At 44.9% G+C, this 27865-nt stretch overlaps 1 pseudogene; it reads right to left on the bottom strand.

Moving 5' to 3' along the window:
• LOC149371652 (uncharacterized) overlaps nucleotides 1-27865 on the bottom strand; it is a 58410-nt pseudogene that overhangs the window by 28672 nt on the left and 1873 nt on the right.

Below are 27865 nucleotides of genomic sequence, written 5' to 3'. Positions count from 1 at the left end.
TCCGTGAGTCGACCTGGCTATGCTTCATTCTTATCCGTTAGTAAAAGGCGCCTTCATAAACTACAACCAGGCGACGTGCTCGTCTGCTCCTGCAGAGAGGATTTTTTTCATTTGCTTCCCTTTAAAGCACGGCTGCATCGCGGAGCTCTTTCAGACTAGCGGTTTCGGGGAATTCTGTTAATTTCTACCATTAAGTGAACAAGCATCTAAATAACTGAGATTAGCAAGATATGTTTGGTTAATAAAAACTTTCAGCCCTTTCATTCTTTGTTGATTTTCTTTTAACCTTTAACAAATAATTCACCTTCTAGCATCTGTTAAACATAGAGATGGAGAAATAATTGCTCGACATTCCCAAGCACACCGAGATTACACCTTTTAGCACAGGGTAAATTCAGAGGCCACCGGTAAGTACTGCAGTAAGAAACGAAGAGCACAAGAAAAAGTTACAAGTTTATTCGTAAGCAGTGAAGTCAAAGCGGTTTGCATGAAGAACATTAGGTTTAAAAAAAGATTTCGCTAGGCTGCTTATGAAAATGATCGTTTCAACGCCACCATGGCTTCATTCAAATGCTGAAGTTTTAACTAAATCAGCTACCACGACCGTAGAGCTTAAGAAACTGGAACTTAAAGAAATCTGTGCGGCCGGATTCGTTTAAGCCCTTCCGAACACAGTGTGCTGTATAAAATGTACCAAAAATTCCAGAAACCACGCATAAATTTTTTAACTTAGCAAGTCATATTGCTAGCTTTATTAACATTGATGATTTTAGCTGTGTATCGAAGTATCGACAACACAGTATCGGGAATCAATTTTGGTTCGGTATCTTCATTGGTATCGGAAATACAATTTTGTCCTGCTAGCCCTTCTAGCGAGACATACGAAATACAATTTTTGAGAGTATCGGGTATTGGTATCAATTATACATTTTTTTTTTTTTAAAGTATCGTGCCCAGCCCTGCTAGCGAGGCATACGAAAGCATCTTGTGAACTTCGTGTCGGTGTCTGACAACCCTCTCGACACTCCAGCTCCCGTTCGTTCATGCTTGTTCCGATCGAAAGGGAAAGAGAGACAGAAAGAAAGAAAGCTTACTGAAAAGAGTAGTGGAATGAACCTGTTAAGCAGGAAATACACTGTTACAAAAATCCTTTCCAGTTTTTTTGTCACTGGAAGAAGAGTTGGGGAAGAGATATTTACGGAAAAAAAAAAGAAATTGGATAAGGGACAATGCTGACAGGAAAGCAGCTCTGTTGCTAGTGTGCGAATAAGATATTTTGGCCGACTTGTAAAGTGTGTCTCTCTTCCATATCAAAACTTATCATGGGTATAAACAAAGGTGACAATGAGACTGAAATTGGAAATAAATACATAAATAGTGGGGAGAGTGTGTCTTGTTCCGCGAAATATATTTTAGATGAGTAGTTGATGAGCCACCAGAGAGAGCGACGCCATTGGCTGCCTGGGCGTCTCCATATTGCTCGCTGGACTATTATATGTGACTGAAGCTTCTTTTCCGCTTACCCTGCCGCAGCACGCTGCAGAAAGAGCATAGGCTCGGTAGCCACAGGCACTGTTGGCGTTTTGCTGTTGAGGACAACACCCAGCCGCGGCGGCCGCACTTCGATGGAGACGGGATGCGAGGACATAGGTGCACTAATACCTTGGCGCAAGTTGAAGAACACCGAGTGGTCGTAAAATCTTAAAACCGTTATATCCTCCACTGTATTGCTCGTCTAATAACCCACAGCGTTGCTTCGGCAGGTAAAAGTTTCGAAATGAAAACCAAATGAAACAGTAGCGCGATGCTCTTTTCACAGGAATGCACTGAAAGACATGAGATTTTATTTTTAGTGAAGAAAAATTGGATGCCAATGAGCAATTACTTCGTTACTGCAAATCTACTCTACCTTGGGGGATTCCCCTAAACATTTGCCCAAGAAGAATTTTACTGGCATATCTGTCACTGAAAGGTGGCCTATAGCGCGACTATACAAACTACTGACGCAATTGCAAGGCTAAACGGCTACCTTTAGGCAGGAAATGTAACTCTTCTGGAAATGTAATTAAAAATTTCCGCTTTTCTTGTGAATTTCTGTGAAACTGCATCTCGCTATTCTCTCTATGTTTCAATTATTTAATTTTTAGTTTTTGTGTGACTTTTCACTCAACCATATGCAAGCAATCGCATAGTCGCGACATTTATAATTGTTTGCACTAGCGTTAACGCAGAACTTGAAAGTTCTCGATCGAAATCATGTTTCCATCTTTCATGTTTCCATGTTTCCATCTTACAAGCAGGGCGTTTGTAGCTGGAAGTGCCTATAGCTGACAAGCAGCTTTAAGGTGTGCTGTGAGGGAGGGGGGGTCTTCAAATTAAATTCAACAACCGAAGTCTTGCTATTGTGCACTGAAATCTGAGAAGACAAAGCCGTTCGCGTTTCGCCTCCACCTAAATGCGATCGCCGCGGCCGATATCAACCCTGCGACATCCCGCCGTTCAGAAGAACGCCACAGTCAATGAGCCATCGCGGCGTGTCTGTTGGCATGTAATCAAAAACACTACACGCAAAAAATTTCATCCAGAAAAACACAACTCTCATCCGGTTCCCTTTACATCGACACGTAAAGAGTGCGTTACGTCGTGACGTATATTTACGCCTCCCAACCATTCACGCATGAGTAGCCATGCGCGAGAACCATCTCCACTCGTCGCCACTATACGGGGCAGCCCCCTGCGGTACATCATCATGCGTTGTCGCATTTTACCATGCGCAAGGTTATAGGATGCAGCCGATCAACGCGCTCACCATCGTCGAAAGTGCAACAGGGTATCTTTTTCGCTGCGAGAGCGCGCATATGCCAACACTGCTCGAGCGGCGCCACTGTTTTGCTGATTCGTTTTGGGTAGACTCCTCTCTGCATGGGGACATTCCTAATATCACTGCCAGTTTTGAACGTCAGCAATGCTTTTTCGCCTGCAGTGATACTCTCGGAGTCATGCACCGGCACGAGAACGTACAGATCACTGCAGAGGTAAACGCAGATTCTTTTGAGGCCAACATTATTTAGGGCTCTGCCATGTGGAACTTATAGGTCAAACTGTGCACATGTGTGGTCGTGTCAGTGCCATGGCTGAGCACTGACACACCACGTCTCTGTATTTCTACTATGGCACGAATCACTGCAGTTTGAAGACAACATTGTTTCGTTTAATTTTTACGCGACTAGACCAAACAATACGGGGTGTCGGAATTAAATAAAATTATTAGAGGTGGTACAGGCCTGTCTGTCGTATATGTTCAGTCAATATTTTCTGCGCAACGCGCCTTTGGTACCCACAAGGACTAATCGCGAAGTCAATATAGAAGGCGCTTCTTTACAGGCGTGCACTTGTCTCTCGTACACGCGTCACCCGAACTGATTTCTTCCAGACCCCAGAACAGCGCGCTGTGGTGGTATGAGAGAGGCTGCGCATGCGAAAATAACACAGTCAAGGCCCTCATGTTCGCCACGTACTACATTGATTCTCGTGTAGGTTAGCACTAGACTTTGAACCCTTTTCTGAGAGGTGCAAGAGCAGTGTATTTATGACGCTTGCAGGCACATGTAGAAGCAATTGAAACTGCCTCGTATCGTTGCACGTCTATGCGTCCGCTTGGGCGCCAATTGAGTTTGCACTACACGCAGCTACAGATAGGCAACCAGTTCTTCAGCCAAAAGTGGTCGCTGGGCTTATGCTAAGCTATTTCACGAAACCTTTATCTCATGCTGCTGCTATCACTACATGAATAAATATGCATCATGAGTACCTACTAATTTTCATGGGCCAAGGAGTGCTTATTTGTTGCTTCTAAAAGGAAGCAGCAACAAGCGGCTGCGATGAGCTAGCGCTGAATGCCTTTTGTGGGAATATGCGCCTATTTTAGATATAGCATGCGCATAAAAAAATCTTTGTAATCAAGCCATATTTGATTAGAAAAACCTCTGTTAGATTCGGATGCAAGATAAATCTTAATATTGCTTTATGGCTGAATATTCTGACAAAATACGGTCCTTTACACTGGCAGTACCTCTTCATCTCAATGGAGTTCGTCACTACGTAACCAACGTGGTTTGTGGAGCTATGAAACAGCCTTGTTGTATTTTAGTACACTGCCAACCATCGATTTTGCTGTTACGTTACTGCAAAGCAATCAAACTTTACTTACGCATCATTGCAAGCCGTTTTGTTGCGGTGACCTTTCACTTGCTGCTGACTTAAAACTCTGACGATTTTGAAAGCACGAGCTGATGGGCGAGTTGGTTATGCATTGTTTGATTGAAGCAGCGCAAGGCCGAAAGCCGAAGAAGAGAGCAGAGAAAGAAAAAAACGGACAGCGCTGTGTTGACGATTTGAGCGTGCTTTCCTCGAAGGGATACCGCAAACAAACTCATTATATATTTTTTTCATGAAATTCAGCAACTGGGATTTTCTTCACTATTCACCCTTGCTACGCAGAAAAACACGCTTCGAATGCCGAGAGATTTGCCGCTAAATTTGACACACTTTTTTTTCCGCCACTTTTGTGGTTTCGTCGAGTGCTGTAGGCAAGCCAAGTTTAAATTTCCGCGTTTAGCTTTTGTTTTCGTCCAACCTGCCTAATAAAATTGCGTAGCGGTATATATATATACCGCTACACAATTATGTATATATATATATATATATATATATATATATATATATATATCATATAAGAAACTGGAACTTAAATAAATCTGAGGCTAAAAACAGCGCTAACGGGGACGAAGCAGAGAGAGGGACACGACGCTGTCCCTCTGCGTCGTGTCCCTCTCTCTGCTTCGTCCCCGTTAGCGCTGTTTTTAGCCTCAGATCATGCACCAACCAGCCCAAATTTCCACCCTTTTAAAGAAATCTGTGCGGCCGGATTCGTTTAAGCCCTTCCGAACACAGTGTGCTATATAAACTGAATTAAAAATAGAACACCAGATTGTAGTGTTATGACACGTGGGCTTTGATGGGAGCTCCAGCAAGACTAGTACGATGAAGGAAAGTGCAATAAAATATCTGGGCTGTTGTGAGATCCCCACGTTCTTATTCATGGTACGTGCGTTCTTACATCTACCCAGAATGACTTCCTTTTGCAGACTGATGGTCATTCTAGAGCTTCCCTTATAATGAAGCTCTTGAGCACCTAAATATATATATATATATATATATATATATATATATATATATATATATATATATATATATATATATATATATATATATATATATATATATATATATATATATATATATATATATATATATATATATATATATATATATATATATGGCCTATAAGCCCCTGGAGTCGCATGCTAGGCTCATAACCAGGCAGACCTCTCCTTTATTCATTGAAGTATTGAAGTCTGTCTCTCTTCTCATGAGCCATACTTTGTCCCCCTATTTCCCATCTCTAAGAGTTTCGCGTGTTAGATGTGGCAGAATGAATTTTAAAGTTTGATATCTGGCGTGAGAGACAGGTATTTTTTCATCCCTCGTTTTGCTGCTCACACAGTAGAAAGACTCCATCACCACACTACCGCTGTCCCGATCGGCATAAGAGGTCTGGTGCATCAAACAAACAAACTCTGTCGGTGGCATAGACGACTGGTAGCTGTGCAATTGCCCTATGAGGTAGCAATAACCTGGTTAGAACGTTTCTTTAAAAATAATTGCTACTACGGTCACGAAAACTGCATTGCTTAGAAAGGATTTTAGAACGTGCACCTGCATTTACGCGCCTCCAGGAAAATCTTGGTGCAACGTGTTTTACCGGTGACATCATTGCCACGAACTATCAGTGCCATCCACCGTACAGCTGCCTCCTGTAATCTATGCCTGAAGAGCACGCAACTCTGGTGCCGCGGCATGGCACGGAAATACCCAGTGGGCCAACAGATGCGCCTCCATGCAAATGTAATGGAAAAGACTGCACGCGACGTGAGTCTTTAAACGCCGATGCAGTTCTAGTGAGCAGATTCTCAACCTGGAGGAAGCGTCGCCCCCATTAACATATCAAAAAACGAGGGCTATATATAGCCGCGCGACTGCGCCGCCGATGGTTTCCCCATTGTTTCACCACACGTCTCACTATCACAGGTGAAAAAAAGCGGAGACAAAAGCGTGCCTTTTCTGCCGTTCCGCGAAGCTCAAGCGGACATCTGACGACCTCCCACTGGCGAATGTAAAGAGAGTGGCTGCTGTTCGTTCTGGCAACGCTTCAACTGATGGCCGCACGTGCTTTGAATCGTGTACTAAGGCGCCGACTAAAGAGCGCACAATGACCGCTATTTCGCTGTCGCTGAACGGTGGCGCATGGGATAATGACGGTCCGGAAGAAGCCTATGGGCCTGTCCCGAGAGACGCATCTCAAATGCCACTATAGGTGTCTGCCGCTAGATGGAGCGCTAAGCGCCCTGCGTTCTATGGGTATTCCCTGGGATGCCCCCAGAGGGACAGAGCCGGTGCCTTTTGTGAAAGCAAGGGGTTGTATGCACTTGCGTGCGGGGCGATTAACGTGCGGGACATTGCCGCTACGCGGATGTACTACGTGTGGGTACGTGGGCTTGTATATGCACTTGGGTGCGCTGACGCCTACAAGGACATAGGAACTGTCTCGCGAATAAGTTTGCGCACTAATGCTATGTATTTCATGGCACGCCTATAAAAAAAAATAAAAAGAACACGATTAACCTCTGCGCAGACCTAATCCTTCAGTGAATGAGCCTAGCGCATGTAGGCTATTTGACTCAGTGTTTTGCGCCGAGTGGTCATTCTCGATCACTTAGCATTGACGTTACAGTCAGTTATATGTGCTTCCGGCAGCCAGTTACATTATTCGTGGAAAAGCATTTTCGAGTGGTTACATGGACGCGACAAATAACAGGTGCACTGCGAAATAATATGCGATAAATTTCGCACAATGTTCTTTCAAGCTGTCTTCAGGACCACAAAAATTAAAGAACGAACATGTTTTGCTCTTCCCTTCGGAAAATGGGGAGAACCTAGAATCCAGCAAGTTTCGTTAGCTCTATACCTTACCGCGCGCGCACGCGCGCACGCACACACACGCTCGCGCAATCACTACATCTGGAAATGGCCACACCAAACCTCTGTTCTACGCTTTCACACCCCCATCCCAAACTTCTCGAAGACTGCCCTTTTCGCCACACGAGCCGTTGAACTGCTTAACTATGCTGATCGACCGGTTAAGACTGTAGGCGAAGGCTAGACGGCTATTGGACTAAGAAGCCTTCCCAGGAAGGTTTATAATTCAGTAGAGTTAGTTGCTGGGCTATTTCGTATTGTAGGTTTCAGTTCACAGTTTTCCCAAAAGTTTGCAAACGCGTTTCACATGCACCCACGGCGGCGGAACAGTACCAAACAAGGCACTCACTTCTGCGGGGGTCACTTGTGGTCACTCTTTATGCAGGATCCCAGGAAACTAGCACGATACGTCGCTATTGAGATGTTGGTCTGGAGCACGTTCACATCCTGAAGAACGGTGACACTGAGGAAAGGTGAGCCCGGTGTATAAGAAATGTACTTCAGTAGAGTTAGTTTTTGGGCTAGCTGGTGCAGTAGATTAAAGTTCATAGTTTTCATAGCGCTGTGTTCGTCCTTCTTTTCACGTCTTCCTTTCTTAGGTCGTGTGCCGTTGCGCTGGAAAATTATCTACTTAAATGGTTATAAATTCTCTATTAAATAAATTTAGTCTTTTCTCTCTCTCTTCCTCTGCATTTTTTTTTTGACCGCATGGTGCGTTCATATTCATTATATCGCGCACTCAGATGTCACTTGTTAGTACATCTGCTACATCTGGTACATCTGTTGGTACATGAAAGTGCGTAAAAGCGGCCTGGTAGTTGAGCCTGAGTATCTTTCAGGAACGTGGATCTTGCTTGTTGGAGAACGGGTAAGGCACTGTGCTCGTTCGTGGAGAATGTGTGGCTCTCCCGGAAGCAATGTCCATTGGAAATCGCACTCCATCTGTCCTGGCCTTCGCATTTAAATTGTGGCTGTGCACAGGAATATCCAGGCATCTGAGAGATGCGTGGCTATTCCTGTCAGAAGATGGGCAAACGTGCCCAGAAATTCTGGACAAAAACATTTTTCGACGGTAAATATTTTATGCCAGCAATTTTTTTCTATAGAGTAAGATTTCGCTATAACAATTAATATATCTGCAGACCTCCCCTCGACAGACTTGTATTTTGTGCTATTAGCGTTTTTGCTACCGTCAAAAACATTCCCCCTTGATTTTCTATGGCAATCTTAACTACTCGATGTAAGTGATGGAAAAACTTTAAAAGAAATGTTTTGCTACGCATCGAAAGAATAGACCATTACCTTCAATATTTCCTTAGCAGTACCTTAAAATATTCCAATATTCAAAATTTTTGTCCAAGAGCACTGGACTTGTGTCGCATCAATAACCCGCGGACGCCAGTGATGTCACTTATACAAAATTTACGGCAGTTACAGCCACAAGCTTAGTGTCAGTCTAGTCCTAGGAGTCTTGGTTACAATGCTGGTGCGGTCTAATAGCAGGTAGGGAAAGCACAAAGGAAATAAATTTACAGTTTGTCGAGTTTTGCGGCAAACTTCCAAAGGGTGACCGGTACTGAACCAGTACAGGCTAATCTAATGTACCAGTGCAGGCTAACGGTAAGCAAATCACTTCTCAAAAGAAGCACAAAGAGAGAGGCTGACAGGACATCTTAATAGCTCAGGGAGCGAAAAGTTGAGAAAAAGAAAAAGAGCTGAAATAAGAAGGGCTGCTTTATCATCTGGGTGCGTCGTTTTGGCGCAAAGAAAATACAGAAAAGGACCTTCGAATGTCTTAAAATAGAATTTTTCGCCCACTCACACAAACAGATATGGGAACACATTATCTATTATCAGGAGTGTTATCGCGAATTTTGGGGGGCAGCTTCTAGTTAGCGCCGCTAAGCCTTTCGGCCTATGGCGATTTAATGGGAGAAGTTGCGTTTTTGTCCATAGCTAATTGTTCAGATTGCGGACAGGGTTTTTCGGCAGGATTTAGGTTCTAGGTGATCCCGAGCGCGCGTCAAAGGCAGCTGTGTTCGATGCCTCGCCTAATGCTTGTTCCAAAATCATTCAAAGTTTAAACAATGCGTGTCTATGGAAAGAAAAAAAAACAGGCGTTAGTTTTTTTTCACACGCCACGTGAAGGCAAAATTAGTGGACGAGACCACTATATAAAATTCCTGGTAAGTAGAGACCCAGTTGTAGCCGAAATTAATCCGAAGCCATCCAATCATGGATGGTTTATAAGTTATAGCCCACGAAAGTTTTGTTTTATATATATATAGTTATTCGGAGTATACCCAAAGGCCCTCAGGGCGACAGCACTATACTGGAGGGGAGAGGGGGAGAGGGGACGCAGAAGCACAAAAATAACTGGACTAAAAAATATATAATAAACAGAAGCAAGCTCGAGAAAATAGGCAGTGGAAACAAACAAAAATAACTGCACGTCGCCGGTTGCCTTTGCAACACATAAAAGACGTATACTCATTAACTCATCAAGAATAATAGCAAAAACTGAAAACCAGCATCGCCAGCTACTAACACTCTCGGCTTCTCAGTCACAATCACGTTCTAGCAAAGCCACCATTTCTCTTCCGCGTCCACTGAAGAGGGTCGCAATTCAAACAGCGTGACTGCCTCTACGGCTGTCAGCCGAGTCGACAAATATTAACAGAGTGTGGCGCCGGCGTGTGCTGCAGTCGCGTTGCAACGGAGTTGTCTGTGCTTTGCGCAAGCTGTCTCATACTGTTCTCACGCGTGTGTTGCGCCTATAGCCAGTTTATCTTCCTGAAGTCAGCACGCCTTTAACCGCAACATCAACGCAATATTGTCTGCGGATTTTGACGTGCTGTTTCTTGTGCACAGCCTGTTTTAGTGCAACGACATTTGTGCATGAAAACTAAGTTGAGGTACAAATTGAATTCAGTTAAATATCCTCACACGCATCCTTGTGAAACAATGAAGGTGCTTAAAACGACGAACCTTACTCCGACAAATACGATATCATCTAACTCATAATTAAGTTAAATATTCTCACACGCATACTTGTGAAACAATGAAGGTGCTTAAAACGACGAACCTTACTCCGACAAATACGATATCAACCAACTCATAATTCAGTTAAATACCCTCACACGCATACTTGTGAAACAATGAAGGTGCTTAAAACGACGAACCTTACTCCGACAAATACGATATCAACCAACTCATAATTCAGTTAAATACCCTCACACGCATACTTGTGAAACAATGAAGGTGCTTAAAACGACGAACCTTACTCCGACAAATACGATATCATCCAACTCATAATTAAGTTAAATATTCTCACACGCATACTTGTGAAACAATGAAGGTGCTTAAAACGACGAACCTTACTCCGACAAATACGATATCAACCAACTCATAATTCAGTTAAATACCCTCACACGCATACTTGTGAAACAATGAAGGTGCTTAAAACGACGAACCTTACTCCGACAAATACGATATCAACCAACTCATAATTCAGTTAAATACCCTCACACGCATACTTGTGAAACAATGAAGGTGCTTAAAACGACGAACCTTACTCCGACAAATACGATATCATCCAACTCATAATTAGGTTAAATATTCTCACACGCATACTTGTGAAACAATGAAGGTGCTTAAAACGACGAACCTTACTCTGAAAAATACGATATCAACCAACTCATAATTCAGTTAAATACCCTCACACGCATACTTGTGAAACAATGAAGGTGCTTAAAACGACGAACCTTACTCCGACAAATACGATATCATCCAACTCATAATTAAGTTAAATATTCTCACACGCATACTTGTGAAACAATGAAGGTGCTTAAAACGACGAACCTTACTCCGACAAATACGATATCAACCAACTCATAATTCAGTTAAATACCCTCACACGCATACTTGTGAAACAATGAAGGTGCTTAAAACGACGAACCTTACTCCGACAATTACGATATCATCCAACTCATTGTTGTTCTTGACTCCGGAATATACCACGTCGGTCATAGCTGCCAATCGTTTTTTTTTTTTTTACATCTCTCAACTACATACCAGCTAGTACTCACTATTCACGAGGATATCGTCAACCAATGCTTCTGACGCTCCCTTCTGCTGAAACTTGAGTATGGCTTGTATAGGAACAAACAACAGACTCCATCGTCTTCATCAAGGACCCTTTAAATTTCATAGAGCCAAAACTGAAGACCCTTGCAATAAATGAGTGTCGTATTCGATGATGTAGTTTTCATCGCTTCTGTCTGTAGCTTCAAAAGCATTATGCAGTGAGCATACTGAGGAGCACTAGATTCTCACGCGCCTTTCTAATTTTATTGCCTCTTCTACCTCCCCCGAGCGTTCGGTACCATTTTAGTCTATTTATAATATGAAATAACAATTCCGTATGGAAACAGATTACGAAAATATCAACAGTGCTTCCTATTCGCATAGTGAGTTCATGAAAAGAACATTGCTCCACTTCATCACAAATAGTGAAAGAGTAACGAGCGCTTATACTGGACAAATATATATAAAAAATTTCAACGGGATGATATGCATAACTCAAATAACAGAATACCCGCACTTTTCATTGTACCACATAGGGAAGACACGAAAGCGACAGCTTTAACTCCTCCCCTTCTTCATCCCATGAAAGTTCCCGCTGCCTGTAACCACACTCAGATCGTACGTTCTCAGAAGGGCTCAACCCATTCGCACGTCCCTTTGTGCACCAGGTCTATCTGGAATCAGGATAACATTTTCACTGGTCAGAATGCAAGAGTGGATGTTTTCGGCTGAGAGAAGCTGCGACATGTCCAAAATTCTTGGGACAATTTTTTTAACATTCGAAAACTGTAAGGCACTGTTATTTGACTATTGTAGGCAATGGTCCATTCTTCCGATGAGTAGCAAAATTTTTCTTTTAAAGTGTTTCCATCGGTCGCATCGCCCAGAGACAGCCATAGAAAATCAATGGGGAACGCTTTTCACGACAGCAAGAACGTTAATAGCCAAAAAAACGCATCTGTAGAGGGGAGATCTCCATTGTTATAGTAAACGATTGTTATAGTAAACGATTGTTGATAGTAAACGATAGTATAGATTGTTATAGTAAACGTTTGCGACAACAACCGATGAACGTCAGAGACCAGTTGCCGAAAGAGAAATTCCCAGGAGTTGTCTACGCCATCCCTTTCGCTGATTGCAACGGTGTCTACATCGGCGAAACTGGAAGTTATAAACGGCGCTTACAACAACATGCCCGTTATGTGCAGAATGGAAATACTCACAATACCGCCTTGGCAGAGCACGCAGTGACGCAAAATCACAAAATCGATTTGGAAAAGGCACGAATCATCGAGAAAAAAAAACTGACAGCATTACGACTTCATCCCTGGTGGTACAGACAACGTCACACATGCTTAATCGTAACAAGGGCAATCTGAACCCGATTTACGACCGATCCTTACGGCAATTACTCTAGCTTTTAAACACGAACCCTTTTGATGTGACGCCACTGTGAACAATGCCCCCGTTCTAGGCGCCGAAACGTCAATTTCGAATTTCATTTTACTTGTCGGCGTCTCTGTTTTTTGAACTGTATCCCCCCGGCCAGGCGGGATTTCGTCATAATCTCCACTTCATAGTGAAAGTTTAAGTATATGAAAAAAAATTCTTTTATAAACTCTTCCCTGTTCAAAAATTCTTTTGTCCAGAATTGCTGGATTTTCGACGACAGAAAATTTTACGAGTAAAAGGCCTCTGTGACAGCCATCATTGTAAAACGTGTACATCTCTTGTTCGTCCATTCTCTGCTCGTTTGAAATTGTCCGCGTTGCTTACAAGCTGTATAAGCCTCGCGAACTGCTGTGAAGCCTCGTGTAAATCAGTATGAAAGCATTCATATAGCCCCACACAGAGCATAGCACGAAGGAAAGCTTAGCTAAATGTCGCTCTCGGTTGAAGTGATACGAAATAGCTTACTGCTGATGCGACGTTTTTGGAGCTCGGGAATAAAAATGTGTGCCTCCACCTTATTCTCCATCGTTTGCAATCTATGGCAATACGAGGCACCAGAACGCTTTATGTATCTTTATTGAATGTCGTGACATGCCGTAGACGCCTTAGTGTTGAAGGATAAATCATGCATGGGCGAACACAGAAAGGATAGAGTATACGTATACGTTATGGCTCTGGCAAACTGTGCTTCGTGCGAGCGGGAACACTATTTTTTATTCTTTTACAGTCCCACAATAATTTTTGTCCCGATAGTGCATACTGTACCACACTCCGCGGTTGCAGTGTGTTTAAGGAAATCTGCTGATGTGCGTGCGAGGTCGCGGGATCGAATCCCAGCCGCGGCGGTCGCGTTTGAAATGCGAAACAACCCATGTGCTGTGCGATGTCAGTGGGTGTTAAAGAACCCCGGGTGGTCAAGGTTATTCCGAAACCCTTCACCACCGCGTCTCTCATAGCCTGTGCGCAGCATTGGGGCAGTTGAACTCCACTTACTATAACATAGCAGAAAAAAAAATACCGCTCAGGCGTGCAAGAGCTTCACAAACCTACGGGCGGTCTTCCCAAAAACGCCAAAAAAAGGAAATTCTGACCACGGAACGCGCGTGTATTTTTTGCCTCAACAGCCCGCTCCAGCCCTGTAAAGGCAGCATTGTGGTGAAGCTGACTTAACAACTGGGAAAAAGTGTTTGCCACTACACAGAACAGCATTGTGGCAAAGCTTTTCTTGACGGCGTCAGCGAGTTTTTTTTTTTTTTTTAATTCGTTAAGTACGCCTCCCCCCGACGCAAGTTGTCCTAATTATGGCGTCTCTGGCCATCAGCGAAAGCAAGGACAAACTACTAAACCTGCATGTTATTTCTTCACGGTGTTCGCACGGAAATAGCGTGAACATATTCCGAGTTACAAAAAACACGCGAACTAATAGTAGTTTTAAAAAATTTGCGCCAGAGTATCCAGCAATGAGGGGAAGCGACTTGACATTTTTATTGGGGTTCATAGTTGGGACAAAGTACATCGGGCGGAAACCGACTTAGCAAATATGAAGCAGGCCCATCCCGCATTTTTTTTTTTTTTATGCTGAACTCGCTCACAACTTAATACTCGTTTCTTTTTAACCAGTGTGTTTTTTGGCCTACGGCCTGAGTCATGCAATTACTCTCCTGGGACTTTGTACTTCTACCGCACCGTCACCAGATTCTGTTTTCCCCTCGTCGTGAACGCCGGAACATATCCAGCTCAAAAGCCGTGACACAAACCTCGCTTGTCATAGCGAAGTTCGGCTGATTCGATACTACTCTCCTCCATCTACCAAAGCGCTATCGAAGGGAGCGCAATGACATTGCGCCCCCTTTAATTATGTGCAGCGCTGTTAATGCCACAACCGCCAACTGCTCATTCGGTAGCCCTACGTCTTTTTGGGGGGCGCATCACTCCGACCCCTCGATTAACCTCTCGACTTCCTTTAACGCTTTTATTATTTCGCTCCTTTAGGATTCAGAAAATACTCGACATTTTAAGCTCACCACGCTATGTTTGTACAATAAATAAGCCTATACCGAACAGGGCCCATGCAATTTGAGAGCCACAACAGACAGAAATGGCTCGTCCAGAAGCGCTTCCAGGTTTTGTAATGCTGCATGGAATTAATTAGCCTGAAGCCTAGCATATACACGCCGATCGGCTAGATGGTTCGTCACTTGCACGTAGGTGTGCGAGCCGATACGTACTGTTGCGAGTAATTAGGTGCCCACTATCGCCGATGCGACGTAGCCAAGGTAAGCGCGGAGCAGCGATCCCCATTGGTTTGTACTAATCACCCAAAGCTGCATAACCTGTGTGACCGTGTTCCCTAAATATGGATCGATGTCCCTCCACGACAAAAAAAAAAAAATACTATATTAATCGAACAGTTGGCTATGGTACCGCCGGCGCGATTTCCCCAGAGTCCGTTACAGCGACCTGGAAAGCAGTGCGCGTCTGGGGATCTCAGTCGAAGCGACGTCGCATTAGCAGGAAGGCACTGACGTCAGCACTGCAAACACGTGAGCTTTTGGTTAGGGTGGCGACTGTTGGTTGTGCCCTTGGAAATTCCCGGTAAACTGGATGTCTATGCTGCATCAAGAACAGGGACAACGTGGTGACTTCATTCTAATTCCACTTCATTTCCGTAATTTCAGTCGTTGACTCGAGCATTGCCGCGTCGTGTTGTAGACAGGACCGGTTGCACAGCACGACGGCGACTAGCCCTTTCCTCACGGCACGGTTCTGTTATCCACCCTTAACGAGGCAGTTACTGCTCATTTCCTGTCCCCTCAACCATGAAATTATTATCACTATTATTTATTATAGCGACGTTGCACGTAGAACATATGCAAATGATTCCAGTGTAGCAGTAGTCGCATCAAAGTTTGAGCCATAGCGCGCATATCACGAATATTTCATTGGCGATACAGCACATCACCGCCTCTTTTCTTTAGTCTGCGCCAGCGTACGGTAAGCCCCACTCGTGACAGCGGGTGTCTGTGCGTTTCTGAGAAACGGCGATGCCAATGTACAGCCTTTGTCAAAAGTAACCAGGCTGCACGTTTTTTTTTTTTTTCTCAGTCGTATATTAAGGCTATTATGCCAGTCCTCAAGCTCTAAATCTCTGCCGCCGCGGTGGCTCAGTGGTTATGGTGCTCGGCTGCTGACCCGGAAGACGTGGGTTCGATCCCGGCCGCGGCGGTTGAATTTCTTTGGAGGAGAAATTCTAGAGGCCCGTGTACTGTACGATGTCAGTGCACGTTAAAGAACCCCAGGTGGTCGAAATTTCCGGAGCCCTCCACTACGGCGTCTCTCATAGCCTTAGTCGCTTTGGGACGTTAAACCCCATAAACCAACCAACCATTCTAAATATCTGTATGGTAAAAAGAACCCGTGCTCTCACCTTCAAAGAACTTTTTGATCTTTAGGGAAGCCGTGAGGGCTGTGTTATACGAATGAGAAGTGATATTATTAGGCAGGTTGTTAATATAGACTAATAATATCACTTCTCATATCCGCCTATTTGCAGACGACTGCGTAATCTACCGCCCCATCCACAACACATCTGACTCCCGCTTACTTCAAGACGACCTTAAACGTGTTGAAGCCTGGTGCAACACTTGGTTAATGTCCTTAAACACTAATAAAACGCCATTGCTTTCTTTCCATCGGCGCCATAACTATCAACCTTTCAAATATGAAATAAGTGCATCTGAAATATCATGTTCAGTCGTATAAATATCTCGGCATCACATTTTCTAACACACTCAATCAGTCAGCACACGTAACAAAACATAACAAACGAAGCCAATCGCACTCTTGGCTACCTTCGTAGGAGCTTGCGACTCGCTTCTACTTCAATTAAAACATTAACATACCTCACATTTGTCCGGCCGAAGTTGGAGTACGCATGCTCAGTCTGGGACCCTCATCAATCTAACCTTTCTAACATCCTCGAATCAGTTCAGAATCGCGCAGCTAGCTTTATTTTTTCGGACTACTCTCGTATCGCACCAGTGTCACTGCACTTAAATCAGAGGCTAATCTTACTAATCTCGAGTTCAGACGTTGCATCTTTAGGCTCTGCCTCTTTCATAAATTTTATCACAGCCCACTTGATGTTTCAGCTGTCTTGCCAGCTCATCGCTTACCAAGCCGTACCCACCATCCCGAAGCAGTCTACCCTCCCCCAGCACAGACTACCGCTCATCTTCGCTCATTCTTCGTGCAAACTGCTCGAGACTGGAACAGCCTGCCAATACACTCCGTGCACCACTCCGATCCACTGCACTTCAAGGCTGCCATCCAATCTCTCATTAGCGGAACATTCAGCTCATCCCTCATGTAATACCCCATTCCTGGGGCATTTGAGGTATTGATAATAAATAAATAAAAAATGAGAAGCAAATCATGGAGCCTGGTTACTTTTGACAAAGATTGTACGTGTTTACGAGCCATCGAACGCTCCTGCTCAAGAATTTGCCGCAGTCTGCATTCAAGGCGTTCGCCGTCGTGTTCCTGCTCCATTCGTAATGGCCTTTATTCCGCCCCTTGTTTGCAAGGAAGATAGGTGTAAACCTGGGAGACCTGCCAGGAGTTCAAGTTTACCCTGCAACGCTGTGCCCGGGTCAGAAAAGTAGCGGCATAACAGTGAACAACTCAAAAAGAAAAGAAGAAAATACGTCGTCGGAACCCCTTTATAGAACGCGTAAAGCACAGACATGAAAACTGGGGACTCCGCGGAACTGTCACCGCTTATCTCAGGAGCCGCAACACCGCGAGGAAGTACGGTCAGCATACACATTCAAAGGAGGCAACCCGTGAGCCGACGCCGCCTCTCTCACAGTGGGAGCGACCTTCCGGTGATCACGAGTGAATTTGCTGAAGATTGGAACGCCGAACAAGGACAGCGGACAGAAATACGCGGTGTAATCGCTCAGCAACAGCAGCTATGCGAACGCGGAACAAGTGCTTGGTCCTCTCGAACGTGGCCTCCCCCTCTATAAATCACGCGTTTCTAGAGAACGGTCGCGGAATCTGCTGACGAGCTGTGTGGCGTCTGAGAACAAATACGTCTTGCGCTGCGCATCTTATCTGTTTTCGTCGTGAGCACGGCTCAGGCCGCAACTTCCCTGTACGTATGCGGCTGCGTGGGTAAGGTGCATGAGCGGGGCGGATACAGAAGAGCAAGTGGAAATTGATTGTGCTATATCAGCGGTTACGTAAAAAAAAAAAAATAGACAGAGCGTTGAGGTAGTCAGCAGTTTCAACCTTTAAACCCTGAAATGCTGAGTCACGTACGATTTGAAAAGTACAAATGCCGCTTTCTTCCTTAGGTGTAAGGGAATGCAACTTCGTCGTAGAATTGCACAACCCACGTTACCCTGTGGACCTCTCGAAGTACTCTCACTGTATGAGATATAGCAAATACACAACATACGCCGCAAAATGGCTGGCTAGAAAAGTTAACCCTAGAGGCGGACCAGCTTACAAATTCAGCTCGCATAAGTACTAACTTAACAGGTGAACAGCAATGGGGCATTTGGTTTTATAGACATGCTCCATGTACCACCATAATATGTGCCAGCAGTTCGTAGCTTTAAAACAGTCAGGTGTTCGTTAGTTGTCCACTTTATAAACAAAGAATATTAACGCGACAGCGTTGAGGCTATCCTTATGCAAAAAATCCGGCGGCGTCGTCGTCCGCGTTGTGAGCGAAAAATGGGCCCTGGTAGGCGTAAAGGGAAAAACACTAAGGAGGGAGCGTGACGTCACGCGGCCAGCATTCGCAAGCCGAGTGTTTATGAAGCCGTTAACTCCCTCAGTTTTTCACTCCCCCAGTCAGTCCTTTATGTTTTGGTTCTGGTATGTTTTAGTGCGTGCGTATGCGCGGCTTGTGGCGCAGGGCGTCTACAGCAAGGAGGATGACCTACAGTCAGTTTGCCGCATAGAGCTAATATACCAACTCTAGAGAGAAAGCGGCGGCAGCATTCCCATGTAAACCCTCTCCCTTTTTTTGCTAACCGTGGATGGCAGCCATCTTGTTACTTCGCTCATGGTTCCCTGCATGATACAGACGACCGAGGCCAAGTTTGACGGTTTAACGTCAATTACAGCGTACTAACCTGGCAACTTCGCCCAGCATGGCCGCGCGCGCTGTGCGAGCATGTGTGCGAGGAACGGTGCTGCGGCTTGCTTACGTACTGTGTTGATTTCTTTTTAGTCCACGTGCGAAATGTTCGCGACTGTGAGCGTACAAAGACAGTTACAGGTGGTGGTGAATCCTGTGCCGCTCATTATGTGTGATTTGTGTTTGTGTGAGCCGAGACCAGCGAGGATTAGGGGTGAGGTTCAGCAAGGTTTGTTTTGATGTACGGGGCGTTATAAAACATGCATGGCCCATGCATTTTGGCGCTACCTGGAGAGTTTTTAGTAAAGTGTGAACCATCGTCACCTCCTGTTTTCTCCCGCGGATGCGAGGCAGAAGGGAGACGACACACGCGTATATTGCAGCGCCTGCCTTCTGTACTGTTTTCATTTTCTACCACTGCCTGTCAAGATGCGAATTCTGTTTGAATACAACGCGAAATCTGTAACGGACTCCGCTCTGAATGGTTTCATCTGTGTGCTCCGAAGCACCAGCGAAGCGTACATACATGAAAGAACTTTATGCAAGATACATGTGGGATAAGTCGCGTTCAGGGAGCACCAGCTGAGCATTGTGCACGGTAAATAGAAATGTTGGAATACAGATTTCTCGCGTACAGCTTTCGAAATATTAAAAATTCACGCCATGTTCTGTATAAAAAAATTGACAACCAGTGTATCTTTACAATTACAAGCATGTGAGATTACTTGCTATGTTTATGTTTGTGAATGCGTTTTTTTATTTTTTCTATAAATTCACTGATGTTACTGTTGTACACATGAGACAAATAAATATAGCATGTAAATGATGCCTCAGTCATGCGGAATGTAGCATTCTATACCTTGCACCTCTGTTCTCATGCTCGAAGAATGCACATGAAAAAAAAATAGGAACAGTGCCAAGACCTGTGCTCTTAACTGTTCAGCACCTAATAGGGCTGCTTTGATGCGTGATGCGATATTGTTGGTGCTTAAAAACAAAGCGTCTTCAACTTAGTATCTTAATACAATGATTTCGCATGAACAATGCTGGAATACATGTTCCATGTCACTCTTCATCATGCCTGTTATTTATAGCACAACTGTGCGTCTTGTGCAGATCCCTTCAGAAATAGTGTCCCTCGTAGCCTATGCCACTCTTGGATGCTAAACCCCACAAAACCAAAAAATCAGACCTTCAGAATGCACATGAGTGCCTGTGTAAAAGCTTAAATGTGCAACTGATTTGTATTTAGATTGTTTTAACACTAATAAATGAGTGAGTACTTGCTGAACACTTCAGTGACCTTTGCAGTGTTTTTGCATCACAAGTATAAGGTGTGTTTTAGAAACTGCAACAAAGAATCTTATTTCCTCTGCTACAGTCACGAGACATAATTACCTTGCGTTTGGCGTATCACTGCCATTTATCTGACATAAGACACAACACGAGATATTTGCAATCTAAAGGAATGCAGGCCTGAATTTGACACTGGGATTCTACTTCATAAACAAGCACATTGGCCAGGTTCATTCCTTCAATCCACTGGTGAAGCTACCCCACTACTGTTACTGTATCAACAGTTACTGAATGCCAAGTTTTGATTGTGTGATGGAGGAGCATTTAGGAGAGTATACAGTACGGCTAGCTGGAACAGCTGGTACTCTGTATTTTGTAATAATTTTGTGGCATGTGCAATAACCCCAGGGATTGAAATTAATCAAAAATCCTCTTCTGCAGCGTGCTTCATATCCCAAGTGCAAATTTGGCTTGTCAGACGAGACAGTGCACCTTCTACCTTTTTTATGTTACCTGCAAGCACATGCATGGAGATTTCCCTGATGATGCTGCTATTGAGCTGGGGGTTTGGGGTGTAGACTTGTCCTGAAGCAAAATCAGTTTTGACCTGAGGTTCTAGCTATTTATCTGAAGCATCTCGCCTACTTTCGCTTGCGTGGGGACTTTGTTGTGGGTGTGTGCAAGTGCTTGCAGGGGGATTTGCATATACGTGAAAGACATGAGAGCGCAAAACAGCAACACGGACGAGTAAGGGAACAGGACGAGCGCTGCACTTTCAACTGGATTTATTCAAGGAAGAACGTTTATATAGCCTTTGCCCTTATCCATGCATCGCATGGATTGGTTTTCCGCTGTCATGTCTTCCACGAATATGCACCAACAAGCCCAGCTTCAAGTACTTCTCAGCCAGATTTGCATATAGGTGAGGTGACCGGTTGGCTTAGATACTTTGTCACACTAATGGCCTGAAGTAAAAACATTTACATTACCGGAGACACCAGCATTCGGATTCATCGTGTTTTACCTGCAAGTGTGGGAGCTTCCTCAAGGGTGACTGAGCTCGTGAGGGGATTGAGGACATTGTCTGTGAACTGTCTGCTTCTGAGCTTGCGTGCTCCTACATAGATATACCCTGAGATAAAAAATTTGTTGCCTGAAGCATTGGTCTTTCTGCTCATCTAACCTTACCTGCTTGCGTTTTTGCTGTGACATAAGTGGCGAACACTGCAATCCTGAAATAGCACCGTGAGGTGTGCTTGCAACCTGAAGTAAAAGTACTGCACGAACTGAGGCACTCACTGTATTATAACTTATCACCCTACGCAGACAGACTTGGTGAGACACCACGACCTCTGTCAGAATTCTGTGTAATAATGTAGACATGCCTAACACACAGTCTCTCCTGCGTAAACACTCCCATCTAGTGCACTACTTTGAACTGCTGATACATGATGCATTTTATTCATTATGAACCTGATTCTTTTTATGCTGCATTCCTGCCTTTACTTTCGTACTGACATACCAGTTAGTAATTTTTTAATATTAACTTAAATATTTAGTGTTTTGTTGAAAAGTTAAGTTTACCTCTCTTTACTTACGATTTGGCTGTAAAGGCTGCAGCTAGGTTCAGCATAATTTTCAAAACTCACTCGTAACAAGCATTAAAATTTCACACTGAATGCAGCTTCTACTAGACTTAAACAGAGAGCAGCCACAATTTGCACCTACCTGCTCACTATGTACCCTTTGGAATATTGTTGGCACTGCATCTGGTTTCAAAATGTGCCTGGTGTGGCTGCTGTAAAAGCATGACAGCTCAAAATGTCTTGATCAGATCCTCTGCCCTATATGTAACTAGGCAGTGGCGTCGTAATAGCGCTTAGCCACTTTTGCAGAAAGTTTTTATTATTCTGAGGAATTCATATACTGTTTCACTGCCAGGCCTGTAATATATACCACTAAACGTAAGGCTCCACGAATTAATGCTTGTCATCCGTGCTGAATGCGTACAAAAAAATCTTGACGAAAAAAACGTGCGACAGTGCCGTTATGAATTTTCCAGAGAAGAACATTGCTCACAAATGAAGCGAAATGCCCGATCGCTTTTGACACCTTGTTTTGCATATGATGCATGATGGCGCATTCTTCTGTGTGCAAGAGCTAGGCAAAGCGGTAGATCGCGTCGCGCGGAGTCACAGCGTGGTGCGTGCCGACGGCAATTCGCCGCGAACGCTGCCGACGGGTCTAGCCTCCAGTTTCTTGTACGCGATCGACCGACGTGCTCACGAGAAATACGTTCGACCAATGTGCGCACCGGAGACGACTGGCGTCTGCAGTGCTTTCCCGGCACCGAATCAGACATCGAAAAACAAAACCAGCAGAGAAGCCAACGCTCGTGCGAAAGACCGCGGACCGAGCGGCGGGAGTGAGTGATTCCGAAGTACACACGGCGCGGAGAGGTGTGTAATGCAGTGCGTATTGGGCGTATTAAACTGCCGTATCTTAATTCTGTCCTGCAGTCTACGCTGTAAGTAGCAATGAACTAGCATCCCTCGGTAACCTACAGCTGCTACAGCACACGAAACGAAAACGAAACTTTCTTAAGTTCTGTGGCACACGTCTGCATATTTCAATGTTTAGAGCAATAAAAGAATTAAGTGTAATGCTGAAGCACTTTATTCGACGTTTAAAGTTCTAGAGGTTTATTTTTAATGTGCTTTGTGTCGCTATATTGAAAATGATCACTTAATTTTCAATACCACGAACCATAAATAAGTACAGGCAACTATGGGAGTAACAAGATGGCGCTGCTCAAGTGTATCACAACCTCCTCGCCGCGCTTTACCCCCCTGGTTTGCCGTGCTAATCCGCGCATGCGCGCGCGCAGCAAGGCTACATATTACCACACGCTATCACGTGGCATGATCACGGGGGGACAAACTGTCCTTTTTGTACTATATTTTTACTTGTTAAGACTAGACTTCAAGGTCGCCGCCGGACGCTCCCTCCTCAGTTTTTTTTTTTCCTCCATGCTGGTAGGCTGGACTACGTGGCCACCTAGGTGACGTCACCTTACGACGTCATCAAAACCTGCCCACAGGATTGTGAGCAAACTACCCACCATGTCAGGTGGCACCTCAATTAATGATTGGTCGCGAGAGGTAGCTCGAGAAGAGCAACCTGGGTCTCTCACGCCCCACCGGTGGCAGCTAGCACATGCCCTCGCAGGGCAGTGGCGCATCGCTTAACCGCTGCACCACTAAGCCAGGAGTGGCACGGAGACTTAGCGATCTATAAATTCAAATAAGATCATGAATAATTCCGCATATATGGGCATTAGCCCATTAACTCTATCGTGCCATACCTCTGAAGCTGAGCTTAAGTGGCCCCTACACTTTTTTAATGCCTCACTAACAGCTTCTCCATTTTTTATTACCAAGGAACCTCAAGGAGAAAAATGCTAACAGGGTTAAGTTGGTGGAAGGGTCTTCCCCACCTGTAAACCCCACGCTGAAAGTGGAAAATGGCCCTGCGTTGTGGCACAAGAACATTCCTACAGAAGCTTAATTTCTTCAGTCGTGTAGCCTACATTTTTTGTGTTCATATAGGTTGCGGCGTTGTTTCCTATTTCTTGCGTGCCTTTTTGCTCGGCCGAAGTGAAGTTAACGAGAAATTCGAATAACGTGCAAGCATCTGAGTTTGTTTGTTTTTTCTAGCTTGTAGAAACGACTTAAGCAACGTAAAAATTGGTTTGGTTTTTTTTTTTTGGTTTGGTTTCGTTTGGTCTGGTTCATGGGGTTTAACGTTCCAAAGCGACTAAGGCTATGATAGACGCCGTAGTGGAGGGCTCCGGAAATTTCGACCACCTGGGGTTCTTTAACGTGCACTGACATCGCACAGTACACGGGACTCTAGAGTTTCTCCTCCAAAGAAATTCAACCGCCGCGGCCGGGATCGAACCCGCGTCTTTCGGGTTAGCAGCCGAGCACCATAACCACTGAGCCACCGCGGCGGCGCAACGTAAAAATTGCTTAGTGGGCTGGCATGTTCAAATTGAGTTTATAGTATCATCCTGATATCAATCGCCACTCGTGCCTCAGAACGATCCCACATAGTTATGTACTGGCTGTGGAACGAAAATGACGACCTCATTCCCATGAATACCCTCTTCATATTCATTAAAAACATGGTGGCAGCCGTTTTTGTGACGTCTATTGATAGTAAACCGTTACCCTGCGGACTAAAGTACGGGGTGCATAAATTAATCTGCCAGTCATAAAGTTCACGCGATTCTAAGCGGTACTATGACGGCCTCCACGAATATTTTTTGTCTTTTTTTTTTTAGTGACCAGGGTTCTTAAAATTGGGAAAATATTTTTTAATCAATTTCAACGCTTGTGCAAGTAGCGAGGCGTTCATTTTATGCGCCTTTGTTGTGGCCAGCATACTCGGCCAAGGGAAGTCTTCCGCAGGGATGCATACCCCTGGGGCAAACAATTAGCGAATTCTGACTGAAACTTCACTCATTTAAGGCTTACTGATATCTAAGCGCTTCAATGATAAAGTGTTAGCGGAGGGAGCCACGCAGGTTGATCACAAACGCCCAAATTTATTTTATTTTTAAGACTGAGTCATCTCACCTATCCACGGCAATGCCGCGGACATCGCTTGCGCCCAAGATCGCAGTTTTTCTCTCCGCTACGTTTATTGGTGACTTAGTACCTATGGCGTCCGAATGTGGAGCGTAAGCTCACGGGTTCTGTTTTCTCAGATAAATTACTTGTTTCGTGAACCTCTGTACTTCCTGGATATACCCTCGTTGATTTCCAATCCTCTCACCAGTGTCGCCAGTGGCCTTGCATAACAAAACACTCTATAGCGTACCTATAGGGCTGTCTCAAAAGCTGCAATGTTTTATCCCACCAAATAACGAATAAACTCGATTTCACGTGCTGAGGCTATGTCACTGCGCATCAGCAGCCGTCTCGCCGTACGTAGCCCGTTGACAGGCAGCATTGTGTGCACTTTGAAATGCAAGAGCAGCGCGGTAGCGTCTGCCTTTATTACGCCTAACGAGCCACGGTTGCGTTCCTAATGATAGATTCACTGAGCCCGTGTAGCAGCGACTCGCCCAAATGAGATTACCAGCCAGCCCTCGGAACGATGCTATGCTGGCTGTACCCAGTGGGAATAAACATGAGGCGACCAACACGGGGCAAGGCTTCTGAGAGTTCGAAGGCCACTGTAATGAGTGCATCAACATAAATGACGTTTGTATGCTCGCAATTTTTGGCCTCTCATGCCACAGGAACTTTCTTTTTGGCAAGTGCTCCTGAACAAGTGCTAGAATCTTCAGTCTCGTTGTATTGTTAGTACTTCACCCAAGGAAAGATTCCGACGTCCTTTCCTGGATACGAATAGATGTGTTACCACGCATTAATTAATGAATTAATAAAAGGAGGGCCCATGCCCACTGGGTGGGGAAGGGGCAAATAAAAATCGAGATTCTGTGGGATCTTGTTATTCTGAGCATCTTTTTGGCTCATGTTACCAAATGGAACACAATCACTGCAATGGAATGTTTATTTTCGAAGAGGAAGAAGAGGTGATACTAGCGTGGAGTACCTGAGAAACGTAATCCCTGCAGGCGTTTAAAGTAACAATAAATGAAATTAAATTAAAAAGGATGTTTTATATAATTCAATGACATGCAGGTCGGGCTTTTATCGAAATGTCGTGTCCACCACTTCTCTTGCCAACAAACCTTTGGCGTGTTTTTTAAGCGCCCTGCACACGGGCCGAGGTAAAGCCCGACGAAGCAAGCCGTTCTGGTCGCTGGATGGAAAGGGGCTAATTGTTGCAGTTTCACCCTGATACAACGAAGTGGACTAAAGTCCGTAATTTCTTGCTACATGCAGGTTTTCGTTACATCCAGTTTTCGCATAAAGACTCGAAAGGACGATGCTGAACGTTCACCAAAATGAAAAATAAATGTCGATAAAAACGTCTAGCAAACCTTCACAGTAAGCTCTCGTTACTCGAAGCCATAAACACTAAGAAACATTTCGCGACTGCGTTGGTAGCGCGACTGCGGCAACAACCACTGCCATCGGCGCCGCTAGGCGTGTGGTTGGAAGAATTGGGAGGAGACAAGAAGGGGGGTGGGGGGGGGGGGGGGGGTGCAGTGGAGTCGGAAGCACTCTTCCCTTCCGCTTGTCCCTCTATGTCTCCTCCTCACGTTGGCACCGGAGGCGAAACGCAAGATGCGCCCGTGTGCTGTGCGATGCCAGTGCACGTTAAGATCCCTAGGTGAGCGTAATTGTTCCGGAGCCTTCCACTACGGCAACTCTTTCCCTCTTCCTTCTTTCACTTCATCTTTAATCATTTCCCTCATGGCGCGGTTGAGGTGTCCACCGAGATGCATTAACCGGCCCCGGTGCCTCAGGGATTAGCGCTCTCCTCCGGGTACCATCCCGGCCGCAGCAGCCGCATTTCAATGGAAGAGAAAGCGCAAAGGGCGCCCGCGTGCTGTCCGATGTGTGAGCGCTTTTTTCGGCATAGCGTTGTGAGCCTTGTAGCGCATCAGAATACGACTGAAATGTGCTAACTAGCATGGTGATTAGCTAATATTAAATAGATACCTTTTTAACTAGTACTGTCAGTCTACTTATTTATTGAAAGGCGTGCAGCCCATTGTAAGCATTATCCATATCAGGCTTCAGAACCCCTGAAAACGCAGTTACCGTCCGCACTGTGGCCCAGCAAATTTTGCCTACATATTGCCAAAATACGAGCGCTTTCTTGAAGCGTGCAAGCAAAGCAACTTCGTAGTTTTTCAACATAGCCAAAATTTACTGGGCCACAGTGCCGACGGAAACTGCGTTTTCGAAATTCTAAAAACTGATATGGGTATATCACTGATATTCTTTCTTTCACCATCACATAAAGCTGGAACTACCCTTAAGAGTACAATGCGATAGCATTAGAGTTCCCCCTTCTGGTAAAGTACTCCTTTTATGTCGCTCTACCAACTAGCCCAGCAGACAACCTTGTTAAATCTGTCGCCTAGCTTTGGCCAACATGCCTATATTGTGACGAAGAAGATGAAGCTGGCAGTGACGCGGGACGGAGCGATCGCGCTATGCCAGTGGCCATTAAACCATCTTGTAGCCATCTGTCATCTCGTCTCAGCCATCGGCTGGCCGCCACGTAACAATATGTGCGGAACTTGTCATTCTCTAAATTAAATTTATATTTCGCGGGGAGTTCTCATACCGCTCCTGGACCAGTGGTGCAGCGGTTAAGCGATGCGCCACGGCCCTAGCAGATGCACATGTCTGCTGGTTGTGGTGGTAAAACCTTATTGTCATAAAGACAATTAAGGAGGGTGACGGGTTAGTGGTCATCTTGAAATATCTTGCGTTACGTCCTCACGACGGCGTTAGGTAGCGGGAAGTCCGTTCTTCCGGGTGACGTTTAAGTCCAGCTCACTGTCCAGAGTTGTTTCTCCGGATCCGAGCTGAGCAACGCAGTCTGCCGCTGGTTTTGGCTGGAGAGTTGGAGTCCCTGAAGGGGTAAGCCGTTAGGGCACTCGTATAGTATGTGACTTAGATTAGCTTTAGAAAGATTGCATTTGTTTCAAACACGGCCACCGGTGGGGCTTGTGAGACCCAGGTTGCGCTTCCCAAGCAGCCACACGCGACCTGTCATTAGTTTAACTGCCACTTGCTTCGGTGGGTACTTTGCTCCCAATCCGGTGGGCAGATTGTGATGACGTCA

This window comes from Amblyomma mixtum, chromosome 1, assembly GCF_055824585.1.
Source record: "Amblyomma mixtum isolate Tamu chromosome 1, ASM5582458v1, whole genome shotgun sequence".
Lineage (NCBI taxonomy): Eukaryota > Metazoa > Arthropoda > Arachnida > Ixodida > Ixodidae > Amblyomma > Amblyomma mixtum.
This window is presented reverse-complemented; position numbering and strand designations above follow the sequence as displayed.